The sequence below is a fragment of the Schistocerca nitens genome, chromosome 5 (genome assembly GCF_023898315.1).
Source record: "Schistocerca nitens isolate TAMUIC-IGC-003100 chromosome 5, iqSchNite1.1, whole genome shotgun sequence".
In the NCBI taxonomy this organism is placed as follows: Eukaryota; Metazoa; Arthropoda; class Insecta; order Orthoptera; family Acrididae; genus Schistocerca; species Schistocerca nitens.
The window spans coordinates 798,553,574-798,566,978 of NC_064618.1; positions in this window are offsets into that span (position 1 = coordinate 798,553,574).

Consider the following 13,405-nt stretch of genomic DNA (forward strand, 5'->3'; position numbering starts at 1 on the left):
GAGTATGAATAATATGAAAACCGATATTAACGCGAGATTAGCCTCAGTTACTGAAGGGCAAAACCAATTGAATACAAAATTAGCCTCAGTTACTGAAGGGCAGGAAAATTTGCAAACCGACATTAATGCGAAGTTAGCCTCAGTTACTGAAGGGCAAAACCATTTGAATACAAAATTAGCTTCAGTCACTGAAGGGCAGGAAAATTTGAAAGCTGAGATTAAGCAGCACTTACAGGCCAGTTTTTCCGAATTAGAGCAGCGGATAGAGGAAAAGACAAAGGAACTAAAAGATCAGGCCGAAGAGACGGAACGAAAATTAACTGCACAAATAGAATTGGTTAAAGCTCAATGTGAGGAATCTACTCAACGTGTACGTGTAGAAATGAAGGAGTATGTGGCCATTAAGATAGATACCGTACGCGAACAGGTGGAAATGGTTCCGCAGTTAGTACAAAAGCAAGATGCCATGTCATGTGCAATTGCGCAACTTCCTGAATTGGCACGTACGCAGACGAACCTAAAGGAAAGTGTGGAACATCTGACAGAACGTCAAGACGTTATTGACCACCAGATTAATGTATTAACGGGTAAATTATCCGAAATCACATTAGAAAACAAAAGGCTAATGTGTGAAAACGTTGAGCAAAATGCTAAAGCAGCATTCCAGAGTCTACGCGCCAAACACGAAGAGAATTTGTTTGCGAAAGGACTTGAGGAAGTGCGACAGCAGTTAGGTGATGATCTCGAGCATTGGAAACAAACGATCGAAGAATCGATACGCGTTTCACAACAAGGCTCAGAACAAATGAATACAGGTCGACAGCAGAAGTTGTCAGCGACTATAGACCCAGTTACTGCACATTCGCACACAATACCGGCATGTGTAAGTAACTCGAATATCAAATTGCCACGAGCTAGTTGTTCGCGTGATGTCCTAGCGGATGGAGATTACGAAAGCCTTTGTCATGCCGAAGAAAAAATGATAAAGCATCGGCAATTTCAGATTTTTAACACTGACAAAAGGGGGGTCCATCCGATTGTTTTTATTCGAAGTTTTAGAGGAGTGCTACCCAGAAATTGGTCGGAGTGGCAGAAGATCAGTTTCGTTACTAGGTATATACAAGGTTCGGGGGCGATCTGGGCCTCGGACATGACTTCTGTTTGCTCGACGTATGAAGATTTTGAAAAAGCGTTTTTAGCGAAATTCTGGTCAGAAGGAGTACAGGAACGCCTAAGGCAGGAGGTGCTCTACCCCGAGCCTTTCTCTTTTTCGAAGGGAAGCCTTAGGAAATATTTTGAAAAATATATAAATAAAACAAGATATTGGGACAGACCTATGCCTTTGCCAGACATAATAAACATACTTAAGGCAAGATTACCAACTAGCATCCGGAATCAATTAATTTACGGCAACGATAAAGACCTGGAGTCGTTCCTCACGACGTTAGATCATATAGACATTATAGAAGAGAACAGCCAGAAAGCACGTAATAGCAGATTCCAATATAGGGAGATAGAACCTCCGGCTAATGGTAGGCAAGGGAACGCACAGAGATCGATAAATAATGGAGAAACTCATCAAAATCTCAACAATAATACCGGTAATAGTCTTGCGAGGGGCTATCCAAGGAATAACAGGAATGGGAAAAGATACAATCCCGTATGGGGAAACGAAAGGAATTTTAGACCGCAAGCTTGGAACAATAACGGTAATAGAGAGTGGAATCAACCGGGGGGAATAAACTCAAACAACCAACATCAGTGGGGACAGACATCTACGAATCAACCGGTAATTACCGAAGTGACGGACGATGTCAACCACCAGGCGAATCAAAATCCAACAAACTTGTAAGGACCCACTCGTGCCCCGGAGGAGCGGTCAACAATAGGTTGAGGGGCAACAGGATATGTGTACCCATGCTGACGTATAATGATGGAAGATTACTGGCAGATGAATTGACCGAAGACTTAGAACCCCAAGATGAGGATAAGGAACAGGTGGCAGTAGCCGAAGTGCAAGTGATTTTGGAGACTGTACCTATAGTGGCGGTCTTAGACACAGCTGCAACCACGAATGTTATTTCGGAGGCTCTATTCAACAAGATCAGAAATATAAGAAGAGTACCAATTTTTCCAGTTCAAAATTGCAAAATAATAGGCGCCGTTGGGGCTCGATCGGCGAATGTAAAAGTGCAGTCACTACTTAGTGTAGAAGTAGGAAATGTAGCAATATTAAGCACATTCCTTGTTGTGAAAAATTTGGTGGTAGACTGCATTATCGGAGTCGACAGCCTACGTCAATACGGATGCAGAATAGATTTTAAAACAGGAAAAATTTGGTTAAATATAAATAAACAAGAAATTGAGTTGGACTTGTTGAAAAAGGAAGGCCTTACCAGAAAATATAATAGTGGGATCAGTGTGCAAGTAATCAGGACTGCACAGAATTCTAAACGGCACGTAAATAATGAGTTCCAAGCCAAAGGAGATTTCGGTCAATTAGTGTATGAGAAGTTAAATGAATCTGACTGCATCACTGAAGATCAGAAGAAGCAGCTCAAAGAATTATTATTAGTGTATGAAAACGTGTTTGATGAGAGGCCAGGAGTGATTAAAGGATACATATGCCATCTCTACGTTAAGCCGCACGAAACATATTGTCGAACATTCTATCCTGTTCCCTGGAGGTTAAAGGCTCAAGTTCAAAAAGAAATAGATCGCATGTTGAAATGGGGTTTGATCGAACCCTCTACAAGCCCATACTGCTCCCCATTGTTGGTAGTGCCAAAAGCAAATGGAACTGTGAGACTGGTACTCGACGCCCGGGAAATAAACAAAATCATAATTCCAGTGAGGACACATCCAGAAAACATAGACGAACTGATACAACGGTTCCAGGATGTCCAGTATTTGACGAGCATCGATTTGCGGAGTTCTTATTGGCAAGTCAAGCTGGATGAGGTATCAAGGAAATATACAGCTTTCATTTATGCAGGAAGAAGTTACCAATTTAATGTAGTTCCTTTCGGACTCAACATTAGTGCTGGAATCTTTATAGCAGCGCTAGATTATGCATTAGGCCCAGAACTAAGAAGCAGGATAACAGTATTTGTGGATGACATGCTTATTGCATCGAAGACATGGGAGGAGCATATCACCTTACTGAGTCGGGTATTGGACGTGTTCAAAACCATGGGAATAACTGCTAACCTACAGAAATCCCATTTTGCACTGAATAGAATCAAGTTCCTGGGGCATATGATTGACGCAAAGGGAATTTTACCGACCAAGGAGAAGCTAATTGCGATTAGTAAGTTTCCATCGCCAAGAAATAGGAGGCAATTAAAAGGGTTTATGCGTCTTGCCTCATTTTTTAGAAGATTTATAACGAATCAGGCCATGAATGCGGCAGCTCTAAATAGTTTGCTGAAGAAGGATGTGCCATGGCTCTGGACATTAGAGTGTCAAGAAGCATTTGAAGAGATAAAGAAGCAATTAGTAAACGCACCGCTTTTGTACCATCCGGACATGCAAGAGGAATTCTACTTGTCAACAGATTCGTCAAATGTGGGTCTTGGAGCGTGCCTTTTCCAAGTACGCAAGATAAATGGACAGTTTACCTTTTGTCCTATTGCGTTTGCTAGTCGTGTTTTGTCCAACTGTGAGCGAACGTACACGACGACAGAATTAGAGGCTCTTGCGGTCGTCTGGGGATTTAAAAAATTTCATTATTATTTATATGGGTCGAATACTATCGTATATTGCGATCACCAATCATTAACATTTTTACAAACGTGTAAACTGTTACACCCCAGACTCGCTAGATGGACTCTCGCTCTGCAACAATACCAATTTAAGATCGTACATGTCTCAGGGCAGCAAAACATTATTGCGGACGCTCTATCAAGGTCACCACAGGGTTTAACCAAAGAGATTGAAGTAAATAATTACTCAGAATTCCCTGTATTGCTGCTGCAGGAAAATCCCTTTAAGACGTACTATGTCAATCTGTGTGTTCATATGGCCCAGTTACAGAAAAAGGATGCTCAATGGGGAAGTGTCATTCAAAGGGTACAACAGCAACCTTCGGATCAAATCACAAATTATTATAAGTTGGTAAACGGCGTATTATTTTTCCGCTGTGGAAGGACAAACAAAGTCCGTTGGTGTGTTTGTATACCGGAGGCACTAATAGAGAAACTGGTATGGTTCACTCATTTAACCTGGGGACATTTTGGTGCGACAAAATGTGCAGACAAGATAAGTGGATACTGTTATTTTCCCAACATAAAGCGCAGAGTGCATGAGATCTTAAAGAGGTGCATAATATGTCAAAAAACAAAGCCAGATTCAAAGGGAACTAAGCACCCATTATGCTCTATATTAGTACAAGAACAAAAAGGATTAATTTCGTGCGATCTGTGTGGACCGTTACCTACTTCAAGAGGTGGTGTTAAATATGTGTTAGCATTTCTCGATGTGTGCACGAAATACGTAAAGCTATACCCAATAAAGACGGCTACAGCCAAAGTAATTGTATTAAGATTGATAAGAGATTATATTCCACATGTTGGTACACCAAAGGCGATCATAACTGACAATGCTAAAATATTCACGGGACTCCGGTGGAAGCAGACTTTGTCTCAAGTCGGTGTGAAACACGTACTAACATCATTTTACCACCCACAAGGCAATTTGGTGGAGAGGATTTTTAGAGAATTCAATCGATTTATGAGGACGTATTGCCATAATAAGCAAACTGCGTGGGCAAATTATGTGGAAGAGTTTGAGCAAATATACAATAACATGCCCCACTCCTCAACTGGATATACACCTCGTGAATTGATGTTCGAAACAAAAGAGGAGAACTTCTGGACTGACCATATCCCCAAAACTCAGGAAATTGAGATGCCTTGGGAAGAGAAAATAAGACAAGCTATCATAAATATGACGAGAAAGGCTGATCAAAGAAAACAACGATATGACAAGTTGATCAAGAGGGTACAAACATACCATGTCGGAGAGAAGGTGCTAGTAAAACGACATACCAAATCATCCGTAATAAAGAAAAGTATAAAGAAATGGGAGTTACTATATACCGGACCGTACCTTATCCTACAAATTCCGAATCCTGGAGCTTATCTGTTAGCATACCCGGGATCGAACAAAATAAAAGGGTTATTTCCTCATAACGACTTAAAAAGATATAATGAGGATTAGGAGATAGGGAGGAATGGTGTTCTGAGTGACAGAGATGAACGCTCGTAAAAAATATAACAATAAACTGTGTGTGTGTAGTGTTAAAAACCTTTAAAGTGAAGTAGTTAATCAATGACATAGAATATAGAAATAGTGACTAATTATTACTATTGAGTGTTGTAAAAAGGATAGTGGAGATAGGCTTCACCTGTGATTTGAGTGAACATAGAACTTTAGCTTTGCTAATGTGATCAAGATGTATAAAGTATCTGACTGACCTGCGAGAAGAATGAAATGTTTCCCGCAAATGACGCTGAATAATAATAATAAAAAAAAAGGGTTTAAAGTGAACATTCATATATAATCTCATGTGAACGCTTAGATGTATAAACGTGTGAAGGGATGTGTTGTGGTAGTGAATCGTGAGTGACGGTTAACGCCGCAAAGACAATTTCCCGCGCAAAACAGTTGACGTCGGCGCGAGAATTAAAATCGATAGAGACGACACAGATATGCTTTATAAGAGACTCGCACCAAACGCGAGGAGAAACTGATTCATGTTGAACTTTAAAAGGAATAGGTGTGATAATTAGAAGTTAAGAGTTTTTAATTTATTAATGAATAATAAAAAAAAAGTAATATTCATAGAATTAATAGTTGTTTAATGGTTTGTGTTTGTTTGGGAATTATGTTTGAAAAATCCATTTCCATAGATGAGCATGGATGAACGCAGTATGAATCAGAGAGAAAATGAAAGAAGCGAATCCGCATTCCTCAATGCTAATAAATTTTACAATTCAGCACTAAAGCGAAGAAATATATGTGTTTAGAATAAAAAGTTTTGAGGATAGCTAAATTATATGACTTATTAAGGGAATATAGATGATGTCTGGTATAAAATGAACTACACTTTCCATTATTCGATGATTTGAATCCAAAATCTATAGTAAGTTACATGAATCCTTTAAATTACGAAGGACAAATCAGTCATAGAAAATCTGTTAAAGCGTTTGGACTTATAAGTACCAGTGGGGAGGCAAAGTCAAAAGGAGTATTCAAACGAAAGTAAATCGTATGATGCTTTTGGCAACATCATTAATTAAGAGTTGAATTCATTGAACTACGTCGTAACAAAAAGGATCCATGAAGCCATAAGGATTTTGCTTTCAAAAAGGAGAATCTTGGACGGTGCAACCTAATCAGTTCTCTTACAGGAAGAGTTTCCTTTTTGTTCACTGCTAATTCTTTTGGGAATGAATGTTGCATGTCAATTCGAGTATCCCGGTTCCTTCTACTCTTCCCATTGTGGGCCGCGTAGAAGATCAACTACAAGGGGGGCCGCGTAGAAGACCGACTACAAATGTGGACGTCGGGGACATGCAAGACCCGGGGGAGTTTAGCACCGCAAGATATTGTACTAGGAGCAAGATTGTAAAACGCAAATTCACGTTATTTATTGTAAAAAGTTTTTTGCTAGAGGCACAAACTACCTTTTTCCAAATCGTGATACAAATTGATCCCTATCTTTTCTTTAGAGATAAATTTCAAAATTAATTTTGTTCTTCTATAGGCTTTCCTATCTCCTATGTATCGTAGGCTGGGGGTCTAAGCTTAAGAGGTTTTCCAAGGTTTCCCTGCTTAAGAAAGTTCCCGAATGGGTAGACCCTGACAACAGTCTATGAAAGATCATCTTCCTTGGTTGTGCACAGCAAACATAACACCGAGATGCACGTGAAAGCAATACAGCCGCGATACCTGTCTCTTCATTTCTTCTGTTTTCCACATTTCTTTTCTTCGTCTGTCTCAAACATAATATTCTTTTTCAGTCGGAGGACTGACAATCATCACTTCCGGGTTATCCACCTTAATAGATAGCTCGCGAAGTGTGTTCGGTGAATCAAAATTGAGCTCACAAACTTCGCTCGCTGCGAGGGGCATTGTAATATCCCCACGGAAAATTACCCTCTACCACGCACTAATTAATAATGATTAATCAAATCATCCATATTTATTTACGTTTAAAAAGTATCTGATCAGATTTTCTAGTAAGATATGCGCCGACAGCTCGTCGACGCCAAGGTAGTTTTCTAGTACGTTTATTCTCTGGAACAACAGAGGTAGAGATATGTATGCTCCATGGTTATTATAGTTGGGATAGAGAGAGAGAGAGAACGGAACTTTTTCCAAAATCGGATTGTTAAAGAAGTTTTTGGGTACTCTTCTTCGCATTAAAGCGAACAAGGGAAATTTGTGCCGCTAGTGGGAGACATAAAGAAATAATAAACCTGTGAAAATAAATCTCTTGAGATTTAAAATACCCGAAAACGGAATCTGTACAACAAAGGATTTAATATAAACCGTTCATCTGAAATCAGGTTTGTGAACATTTTATTACAGAGTGAATGAAGAATGAGTTCTCTGTATGAATCATTGATGATTGTCTGGGCCTGTAATTAATTGGGAAGTTTCAGCTGTGACGAAGAGAACCTGCAATCTATGAGTTTTATAAATCGCCAAAAAGGCTTCGTCCACATCTGAAATATTAGATCTGTCGTAAACTGAACGAATTGTTCAAACGATCGATTTTCCCAACTGAATGCAGCGCTTAATAATAATAATAAATGTAAAGATTTTTTCTAGCAAGACCGCCGCTGAGTATTAAGACGAAGGGCTCTACCGGAGATTCGACCAGGCTGATCTCAAGTAATTTATATTTGAATTGTACACAGATAAATTAGAGAGAGAGAGAGAGAGAGTGAATGTAATTCTAGAAATTACTTAGAATCCTCCAGTAGTATAATTGTTTGTCTGTCCTTTTACGGATCAGCCAATCATAATACACGAAGCCCTGACTTTACTGTACTGATTCAAGTGTGAGAGTGAAGGAACGATAAAGACGACAGATACACTTCTGTACAGACAAACATTACACCAAGTTAGCGGCAAGCTGCATTCAACACACAAAGACTTTCATCACGATTCAAAACATCACAAAACAATAATAAGAAAGAGTTTTAATTAGAATGGCCAATCCGTGACAGGACACGTTTTTGGACGTTGTTAAAATAATTTTGTTCTTTGTTTCATGTGAACGACGACGAGACAACCTAACTTGGAAAAAAGAGAAGAAATACTCGCAGCTGAATTTGTGGGGTCTACGAATAAACAGCACGCAGGGCGCAGTAATATATCACCCCGGACTACAAGTCCTAAAATCAAAAAGGCCAGATCTATAATTTTTTTACTAAAGCTTGCTTGTATGCTGGAAGTAGACGTAGAGTTCAACTTTGACTAATTATGCTCATACCAGACGTAGTTTGACCTGCCCTAATTGCATTTAATTATATAAGTAATATATGAAACTGTTATTGTGTGGAGGGAGATATATATAAATCTTGACTGTAGAGAAACAAAAAGGCCAGATCTATAATTTTTTTACTAAAGCTTGCTTGTATGCTGGAAGTAGACGTAGAGTTGAACATTGACTAATTATGTTCATACCAGACGTAGTTTGACCTGCCCTAATTGCATTTAATTATATAAGTAATATATGAAACTGTTATTGTGTGGAGGGAGATATATATAAATCTTGACTGTAGAACATTTATATGGTTTTAACTAGGGCAATGTTTAAGATGAGTCAAGCAGAGCAGAGCAACACGCAACAGCCTTCAGCTGTGAGCACCGACGATAATGAGGTAGTAAGAAGTGTTGTAGAACCGATCGCTACAGATAGCGCAATAGAACGCCCGGTAGACACGGCTGGAGATGTAACAGCAGGGATGCAACATGGATTAGATCCATTAGTAATTATAATGAGACAGATGCAAATGATAACCGAGAGTATGAATAATATGAAAACCGATATTAACGCGAGATTAGCCTCAGTTACTGAAGGGCAAAACCAATTGAATACAAAATGAGCCTCAGTTACTGAAGGGCAGGAAAATTTGCAAACCGACATTAATGCGAAGTTAGCCTCAGTTACTGAAGGGCAAAACCATTTGAATACAAAATTAGCTTCAGTCACTGAAGGGCAGGAAAATTTGAAAGCTGAGATTAAGCAGCACTTACAGGCCAGTTTTTCCGAATTAGAGCAGCGGATAGAGGAAAAGACAAAGGAACTAAAAGATCAGGCCGAAGAGACGGAACGAAAATTAACTGCACAAATAGAATTGGTTAAAGCTCAATGTGAGGAATCTACTCAACGTGTACGTGTAGAAATGAAGGAGTATGTGGCCATTAAGATAGATACCGTACGCGAACAGGTGGAAATGGTTCCGCAGTTAGTACAAAAGCAAGATGCCATGTCATGTGCAATTGCGCAACTTCCTGAATTGGCACGTACGCAGACGAACCTAAAGGAAAGTGTGGAACATCTGACAGAACGTCAAGACGTTATTGACCACCAGATTAATGTATTAACGGGTAAATTATCCGAAATCACATTAGAAAACAAAAGGCTAATGTGTGAAAACGTTGAGCAAAATGCTAAAGCAGCATTCCAGAGTCTACGCGCCAAACACGAAGAGAATTTGTTTGCGAAAGGACTTGAGGAAGTGCGACAGCAGTTAGGTGATGATCTCGAGCATTGGAAACAAACGATCGAAGAATCGATACGCGTTTCACAACAAGGCTCAGAACAAATGAATACAGGTCGACAGCAGAAGTTGTCAGCGACTATAGACCCAGTTACTGCACATTCGCACACAATACCGGCATGTGTAAGTAACTCGAATATCAAATTGCCACGAGCTAGTTGTTCGCGTGATGTCCTAGCGGATGGAGATTACGAAAGCCTTTGTCATGCCGAAGAAAAAATGATAAAGCATCGGCAATTTCAGATTTTTAACACTGACAAAAGGGGGGTCCATCCGATTGTTTTTATTCGAAGTTTTAGAGGAGTGCTACCCAGAAATTGGTCGGAGTGGCAGAAGATCAGTTTCGTTACTGGGTATATACAAGGTTCGGGGGCGATCTGGGCCTCGGACATGACTTCTGTTTGCTCGACGTATGAAGATTTTGAAAAAGCGTTTTTAGCGAAATTCTGGTCAGAAGGAGTACAGGAACGCCTAAGGCAGGAGGTGCTCTACCCCGAGCCTTTCTCTTTTTCGAAGGGAAGCCTTAAGAAATATTTTGAAAAATATATAAATAAAACAAGATACTGGGACAGACCTATGCCTTTGCCAGACATAATAAACATACTTAAGGCAAGATTACCAACTAGCATCCGGAATCAATTAATTTACGGCAACGATAAAGACCTGGAGTCGTTCCTCACGACGTTAGATCATATAGACATTATAGAAGAGAACAGCCAGAAAGCACGTAATAGCAGATTCCAATATAGGGAGATAGAACCTCCGGCTAATGGTAGGCAAGGGAACGCACAGAGATCGATAAATAATGGAGAAACTCATCAAAATCTCAACAATAATACCGGTAATAGTCTTGCGAGGGGCTATCCAAGGAATAACAGGAATGGGAAAAGATACAATCCCGTATGGGGAAACGAAAGGAATTTTAGACCGCAAGCTTGGAACAATAACGGTAATAGAGAGTGGAATCAACCGGGGGGAATAAACTCAAACAACCAACATCAGTGGGGACAGACATCTACGAATCAACCGGTAATTACCGAAGTGACGGACGATGTCAACCACCAGGCGAATCAAAATCCAACAAACTTGTAAGGACCCACTCGTGCCCCGGAGGAGCGGTCAACAATAGGTTGAGGGGCAACAGGATATGTGTACCCATGCTGACGTATAATGATGGAAGATTACTGGCAGATGAATTGACCGAAGACTTAGAACCCCAAGATGAGGATAAGGAACAGGTGGCAGTAGCCGAAGTGCAAGTGATTTTGGAGACTGTACCTATAGTGGCGGTCTTAGACACAGCTGCAACCACGAATGTTATTTCGGAGGCTCTATTCAACAAGATCAGAAATATAAGAAGAGTACCAATTTTTCCAGTTCAAAATTGCAAAATAATAGGCGCCGTTGGGGCTCGATCGGCGAATGTAAAAGTGCAGTCACTACTTAGTGTAGAAGTAGGAAATGTAGCAATATTAAGCACATTCCTTGTTGTGAAAAATTTGGTGGTAGACTGCATTATCGGAGTCGACAGCCTACGTCAATACGGATGCAGAATAGATTTTAAAACAGGAAAAATTTGGTTAAATATAAATAAACAAGAAATTGAGTTGGACTTGTTGAAAAAGGAAGGCCTTACCAGAAAATATAATAGTGGGATCAGTGTGCAAGTAATCAGGACTGCACAGAATTCTAAACGGCACGTAAATAATGAGTTCCAAGCCAAAGGAGATTTCGGTCAATTAGTGTATGAGAAGTTAAATGAATCTGACTGCATCACTGAAGATCAGAAGAAGCAGCTCAAAGAATTATTATTAGTGTATGAAAACGTGTTTGATGAGAGGCCAGGAGTGATTAAAGGATACATATGCCATCTCTACGTTAAGCCGCACGAAACATATTGTCGAACATTCTATCCTGTTCCCTGGAGGTTAAAGGCTCAAGTTCAAAAAGAAATAGATCGCATGTTGAAATGGGGTTTGATCGAACCCTCTACAAGCCCATACTGCTCCCCATTGTTGGTAGTGCCAAAAGCAAATGGAACTGTGAGACTGGTACTCGACGCCCGGGAAATAAACAAAATCATAATTCCAGTGAGGACACATCCAGAAAACATAGACGAACTGATACAACGGTTCCAGGATGTCCAGTATTTGACGAGCATCGATTTGCGGAGTTCTTATTGGCAAGTCAAGCTGGATGAGGTATCAAGGAAATATACAGCTTTCATTTATGCAGGAAGAAGTTACCAATTTAATGTAGTTCCTTTCGGACTCAACATTAGTGCTGGAATCTTTATAGCAGCGCTAGATTATGCATTAGGCCCAGAACTAAGAAGCAGGATAACAGTATTTGTGGATGACATGCTTACTGCATCGAAGACATGGGAGGAGCATATCACCTTACTGAGTCGGGTATTGGACGTGTTCAAAACCATGGGAATAACTGCTAACCTACAGAAATCCCATTTTGCACTGAATAGAATCAAGTTCCTGGGGCATATGATTGACGCAAAGGGAATTTTACCGACCAAGGAGAAGCTAATTGCGATTAGTAAGTTTCCATCGCCAAGAAATAGGAGGCAATTAAAAGGGTTTATGGGTCTTGCCTCATTTTTTAGAAGATTTATAACGAATCAGGCCATGAATGCGGCAGCTCTAAATAGTTTGCTGAAGAAGGATGTGCCATGGCTCTGGACATTAGAGTGTCAAGAAGCATTTGAAGAGATAAAGAAGCAATTAGTAAACGCACCGCTTTTGTACCATCCGGACATGCAAGAGGAATTCTACTTGTCAACAGATTCGTCAAATGTGGGTCTTGGAGCGTGCCTTTTCCAAGTACGCAAGATAAATGGACAGTTTACCTTTTGTCCTATTGCGTTTGCTAGTCGTGTTTTGTCCAACTGTGAGCGAACGTACACGACGACAGAATTAGAGGCTCTTGCGGTCGTCTGGGGATTTAAAAAATTTCATTATTATTTATATGGGTCGAATACTATCGTATATTGCGATCACCAATCATTAACATTTTTACAAACGTGTAAACTGTTACACCCCAGACTCGCTAGATGGACTCTCGCTCTGCAACAATACCAATTTAAGATCGTACATGTCTCAGGGCAGCAAAACATTATTGCGGACGCTCTATCAAGGTCACCACAGGGTTTAACCAAAGAGATTGAAGTAAATAATTACTCAGAATTCCCTGTATTGCTGCTGCAGGAAAATCCCTTTAAGACGTACTATGTCAATCTGTGTGTTCATATGGCCCAGTTACAGAAAAAGGATGCTCAATGGGGAAGTGTCATTCAAAGGGTACAACAGCAACCTTCGGATCAAATCACAAATTATTATAAGTTGGTAAACGGCGTATTATTTTTCCGCTGTGGAAGGACAAACAAAGTCCGTTGGTGTGTTTGTATACCGGAGGCACAAATAGAGAAACTGGTATGGTTCACTCATTTAACCTGGGGACATTTTGGTGCGACAAAATGTGCAGACAAGATAAGTGGATACTGTTATTTTCCCAACATAAAGCGCAGAGTGCATGAGATCTTAAAGAGGTGCATAATATGTCAAAAAACAAAGCCAGATTCAAAGGGAACTAAG